The following is a 6,443-nucleotide window of genomic DNA, read 5'->3' as shown; positions in this document are numbered from 1 at the left end:
TGATAAGTGAAAACACGGTAAATATATATCCTATAGGTCTAGCTATCTACTCTATTTATACTTCATTCATCCTAAAATATAAGAGATCCGAATTTGTCCAGTCATATTATGGCCTTGTTCAGTTCGCGAAATTTTTTGGTTTTCGCTATTGTAGCAATTTTGTTTGTATGTGACAAATATTATCCAATTACAGAGTAACTAGGCTCAAAAGATTTGTCTTATAAATTAATGACAAACTGTATAATTAGTTTTTATTTTCGTCTACATTTAATGCTCCATGCATATGTACACAGATTCGATCTCTCTCCCTCCCTTCCATCCGATGGTTCCATCCATCCAGCAGCGCCCCCCTCCCCCTTCCCCTATTTAAACCCCATGAGTGCAACCTCTCCTACACAACCGACGCATTCCATCTCCCTCACTCCCTTCCATCCTTCTTCCTCCCTCAGTCCCTCTCACTTTGTTTCGCCCATCCGTCTCTCTTATACATCACATATCCATCCACAAACACCCATATAGAGAGGGAGAGAGAAACAGATACCAGTCTACAAGTAGCTAGCTAGCTAGCTAGCTATAAACTAGTGATCGATGGCGGCAGCAGACGAATCATCTGCGCCGCCGGCGAGCCGGCCGGTGGTGTGGGTGAACGGGCCGATCGTGGTAGGCGCGGGGCCAGCGGGTCTCTCGGTGGCGGCGTGCCTGCGCGCGCGTGGGGTTCCCTGCGTCGTGCTGGACCGCGCCGACTGCATCGCGTCGCTGTGGCAGCACCGCACCTACGAGCGACTCCGCCTCCAGCTGCCGCGCCACTTCTGCGAGCTCCACGGGATGCCGTTCTCGGTCCACTACCCGGAGTACCGCACCAAGCGCCAGTTCGTCGACTACCTCAACGCCTACGCGGAACAAGCGGGTGTCCAGCCAAGGTTCTACCAGGCCGTCACGTCGGCGCACTACGACGCCGCCGCGGGGTTCTGGAGGGTGCGCGCCGCCGCCGACGACGTCCTCGCCGAGGTCGACGCCGCCCTGCGGGGGGACCGCTCGAGCTCAAGAACGCCAGGGGAAGGACCCCCATGGTGGATATCGGCGCGCTCGCCAGGATCCGCTCCGGACACATACAGGTCGTGCCGGAGATCAAGAGGTTGTTCCGCGGCGGCGCCGAGCTCGTCGACGGCCGCGCGTCGCTGCCGACGCCGTCACACTGGCCACAGGATACAGCAGCCTCAAAGTATGTTGTTTGTTGGACTCCTTGTTAACTAACTTCTTGCATGTCACATCCGTAGTATTTAGTGCGTGGGTGGCTCACCTTTATTTTCATTCATTCACAATAATCAATCAATATATGAAAACCCACTCAATTAAAGGGTTTTGATTGAAGAAAAGGAAATTGTAAAGAGGAAGTTTATGCTGTTATTAGCAACTAAGTGACTTTAGAAACCACTTTTATGCCAACTTGATAAGCTAAAGAGAGGCGTAGTGAGTATTTGTACCGAAAAGGAGGGGTTTCGCTCAGCTCCCTCTAAAAGGGCTGGATAATGATGCCTAACAAAGGAGGGATTGTTTAATTTCTAATGCCATTTTGATAGTTCTAAAGCCGTTAGGTAGTACTAAAAGTGCCATCCTCCATTCCTCTAAATACTTTTTGTTGTTGTTGTTGTTGTTGTTGTTGTTATACTATATCATAAAGTTTTTCTTAAAAACAAACAGAACTTGTACTGTCATATATCTAATTGGGCTCTACATCTTGTTCTGCTCATCAGGGAAGTGATTTCTTCACCCAGGAAGGGTACCCAAGGGTGCCGTTCCCACACTGCTGGAAGGGGGGGGGGGGGGGGGGGGGGGGGGCAAAACACTAACTCGGGGGCCTCCACCCGAGAAAGGGGGGGAAAGGTTTTCTCTTTTTGCCTTCCCCCGAAAAAGGGGGAAACCCGCCCTTTACTTTGGGGCCTTCCCAATTGAGCTTTTTTTTTTTTTTTCCAAAAAAAAAAGGGGGGGTTTCCCAAATTTTTTCCGGGAAAACGGTTTTGAAGGTTTTCCATTTTGAAGAAAATTTTTTTAAAATTCCCAACCGGAAGGATTTTTTCAACCAACACCAAAGGTTTTAAAAAAACCCAAAAAACGGGCCCGGGGTGAAACCCCCAAAAATTTTTTTTTTTTTAAAAAAAAAAATTTATTTTTTAAGCCATTTTTTGGGCCTCCAAAATTTGGGAAAAAAAAAAAAATTTGGGAAAATAAAAATTTATATAAGTTTAGAAAATTTTTGATGCATACATGTTGGTGCATTTTTATGGTGATGATTGTTTTAAAAACAAAATGTCAAATTTGTTAAAAAAATTCAATTTGAAAAGGTATTTGAAAATTGGTTTGAAAAAGGGAAAAAAAAGAAAAAAAAAGAAAGAAAACCTCTCTCCCCCTATTTCCCCCCACTCGTTTTCGGCCTGCAGGGCCCAACCTCGTGCCCCTTTCTTTCTTCCTGGGCCAAGGCCCAGCCGGCTACCCCTTCCCTTTCTCTCTCTCTCCGACAAGCGGGGCCCACTTGTCAGCTCCTTCTCCCACCTCTCCAACCGCTCCTCCCTCTCTCTCTCGGTTCTGTGGAACCGCAAGCCGCGCACCCTCCCCGCTCCCCCACGTTCTTCCCCGCGCCTCGCCTTCTTTGGATGCGCCCAAGCCAGTGCCGTTCCCCTCCGCTCCCATTTCGCGCTCTTCCCCACCTCTACTCTCGTCTTGCACGCGCAGCAACCGCATCGGAGGTCGCCGCCGGGACGCCGCGATCCTCGGCTCGCGGGCCGGCCGAGCCAAGCCGTTTTCGCCCGTTTTCTTTGCGCTGGTGAGCTCCTCTTCTTCCCCGCGCTCTTCCCGACCTATTTTCGCGCGATTTGGTGCCTTCTAGCATCCTAGCCGTGAGCTCCGAGGAGCCGGCCATGGCGCCGTCGCGATCCGCCGCGGAGATCGCCTTCCCCGGCCGTGCTTAGGGTCCTGGCGTGTTCGCCTTTCCCTTCTCTCTCTCCCGGTGCTCTCGATTTTGAAAACCAAGCACCACAGCGCCTTATCACCAAACTCCGGCGAGCTCCTCGCCGCCAGCAATGGCTGCCGCCGCAACCTTCCCCAACTCCGGCCGCCAGTCCCCTCTCTCTCTCCCCTCCCATCTAATCTCGCCCGTTGATCTTGAATCTGACGGCCAGGAAATGCCCATACCCCTTCGGCCTGGCAAATTTTCTAAAGAGACCCCCTAGTTTTCTAATTTCTAACCCGCAGTCCAAAGCGCATATGAGGGAATACGCTTTCCATTTTTGAAAACGTAAAGTCTGCCGATTTATTTCAAAATACGTTTTCTATATTTACAAAAATGCCACTGAGTATGTTTTGGCCATAAAATATTCGTTTTAGCTCCGATTTGACCCGTTCAAATTGCGTTAGATTCGTAATTAAATTCTCTACATGTTAGTACCACTGTTTCTGTAGTTTGCAACTTTTTAATTTCAGGGTTAGGTTTAATTAATTAAATGGCTATAGGAAATCGCCGTAAATCCGTAATTTGGTCGTTTTAGCTCCGATTTTCGTGATCTTCGTATCTATGGGATCGTAGCGAAACGTAGGTTCTGTTTTTAAATATTTTATTTCATTTTTGATCTGTTGGTGTACTGTTCTAATTAAAGGATTGTTTGCTTCGTGTATGTCTGTCTCCGATTGTTGTGTGTTGATGATCGATGATCGAGTCTAGTCGGTGAGCTTTACTTCGGTAATCAAGATCAGAGCCTTGGAAGCAAGTAAGATCAGCAGGACCAGCAGGAGCAATTGGATCAAGGCAAGTATAGCATTTGGGTTTTAATTCTATGACCATGATCTTGTGACTAGATCGATATAAAGCAACAAATGATAATAATGACTTTTTAGCAACTTGAGGATTTATTCGTAAGTGATAACCGGGATGAAAGTGCAACCATGAGGGCTATAATGGCTCTGGCTTTAGTCAAGTATGAGTAATTTTTCTAGCTTGTTAGAGGTTACCCGTGTGGCGCAAATAGGGGATAGCAGACCGTGGATTCCCTGCGAGTGGTAGAATCACACGGACTGACTAACGAAACCAAGCGGCCCTAACTTGTTAGACGAACCTTTGAAAGACTTCATAGTGATCCCTGCCGACCTACCTTGGTAGTGGGTTACGAGGCTGATCACCTCAGGCGAAAGGGTAAATCATGACTCATGGGTAAAGATGTACAACCTCTGCAGAGTGTTAAAAAAAACTGGTATACTAGCCGTGCTCACGGTCACGAGTGGCCTTGGGAACTCTTACATTAAGGGTGATGAATCTTGTGTTAAGAAACTCATTGATTATTGTTTAATGCTCTATATTATTTATGTCACATTGATCATGAGATTGTGGGATCTATACAATCTAGTTGTTATACTTGCGGAGTTCGTCATGGACTCACTCTTGCTATCTCCCCCACACCTCAGGAGAAGTTTTAGGCTTGTGATCAACCAGTCAGTTGGATCCTGTAGAGTGAGGTTAACACTCGAAGTTTGGAGTTCTCTTCCGTGTTTGCTGCCCAAGGTTGTTTCTAATTTATTATCTACGCTATATAACTTATGCGTTGTCCTTTGATATTACCCCTTATTTGTAGCTATATGTGAGGCTTGTCTTCTAAAACTCACATATGGTGCATATCTGATTTTGTTCTTAAAATCGGGTGTTACAAAGTGGTATCAAAGCAAATGCTGACTGTAGGACGCAAGCCTAGTTAGAACCGGACGTTTTAGGATGCTTCTATCTCTGCTTACTTCTTGCTTTCACCTTAACCTTGATAATTGCTAAAAATTATGCTTACCTCTACCCTATTCTATTATAAAACTTTGTCTCTATTCTAAGTCCATCCACCTTGTCTATTTAGATGGTTCATAACAAGGAGACCTTTGGCATGAATGAACAAAAGGACTCAGAAATGCCACTCGTAAAAGCATTCGACAAAGAGAAGCTTCTAGCCATGCGAAAGCAAGTAGTGGAAGGAATGACTCAGATTGGGAACTCTCAACAGTGCATCTCAGGACCAGTAAAGAGACAAGTAGCAGAAGCTTGGAAAAATATAAGAACCCATGGAGGTGCTGGTAGTAATACATCAGGATATCATGATCAATGCCATTGTTGTAGGCATTATGGTCTTCCTTGTCGTCGGAATAGGTCATTTAAAAAGGAAGCTAAGGTAAAACCAAATTGTGGGACTAATGAGGATAAGAAGAGGAAGGCAAAATCACTAGATCCAGCATTGGGAAGTGAACAACATTCAAATCCTATGTTGTCACATTTAGCTTTGAACTCTGGCCATGAAAATCCAAACCTTGGAGATGAAGAAACTTCTCAAGCTAACCCCACTGCTCATGAGGTATGCATAGATGGATGGACCATCACTTATAAAGAGTATCAACCTCGAAGGATCAACCAAGTTAGGAAGAAAGCTAGCCAACCAGAGACAAACCTTCAGAGTCAGCAAACTGATAACACACCGAGCAACACCTCAGTGGAAAATCATATCACGAAGGATCCAGCTAAGAAAAAGTGTTATCACTGCCGACAGGAAGGACACTATGTAAAGTCTTGTCCACAGAAGAACCAACAATAGTATCATGAAAGAAGCCACACTGAGTTTAAGATATAGGAGTTTGTGCCCTTGTGTAATAAAAACGGTAGCAGCGAAAGTCAAGTTTGTGTGCCTTGTGAAACTTTACTGCTTGGTTGAATTGTCTTTATGTTTATGTTTGCTTTGGATCTTTGTAATGAGTGTAAAGATCTTGTGAGTTTCTTCACAATTTTATTTAGTTTATATGTCTAAGGCATAAGGATTAATGACATAAATAGTTGGGTTTTGGTTTTTCTCTTGTTACCTTATCGTGCCTTTCTAGAGTATCTCATCTTTATCGGCTTATGTCTCTGATCTTGGATGAATAAAAATCATGATAAAATTCTGGATGAGAGTGGACTTCAAGATCTTTCTCTGACCGCAAGAATCACCCCCATAGCTATTATGGTTTGGAAGTTACAAAAAATCACAAGACGATACAGATGTGCTGTCAAGAACCTGGACCAGTTTTGGTTGCCTACTGTTTTGGACAAACATAACTATAGAATTTGGAAAAGTGTTCTACAGAAAGGTTGTAGAAAATTTTCTAATCTTTCTAACGGTATAAGCTATGGCCCTATTGGGTTAACAGAACAAGAGTTATGTCTATTTTACTGCACTAGTAATTTTCATATCGCGAGGAAAATCAGGATATTTGTTTCTTCCTTGCACATAAGTTCCTTGGGATGTCAAAAGGTCTCAGTGCAAAATAACTTGTCAAGAAAAAGTGCAAGCTACCTTCCTTGTGCCTCCTAGTTGACGTTTCTTAAGGGGGGTAGAACCTTGATATCATGGGTTGATGCATTTTCAACTTATCTTGAAGTGAGAGTTGTC

The 6,443-nt window shown here is 44.9% G+C and overlaps 1 pseudogene; it reads left to right on the top strand.

The window, feature by feature from the left end:
- Positions 402–1,850, top strand: LOC8057944 (annotated as a pseudogene).

The sequence above is a fragment of the Sorghum bicolor genome, chromosome 2 (genome assembly GCF_000003195.3).
Source record: "Sorghum bicolor cultivar BTx623 chromosome 2, Sorghum_bicolor_NCBIv3, whole genome shotgun sequence".
Classification (NCBI taxonomy): domain Eukaryota; kingdom Viridiplantae; phylum Streptophyta; class Magnoliopsida; order Poales; family Poaceae; genus Sorghum; species Sorghum bicolor.
The sequence above is the reverse complement of the archived record's forward strand: the minus strand, read 5'-3'. Positions and strand labels throughout refer to the sequence as shown.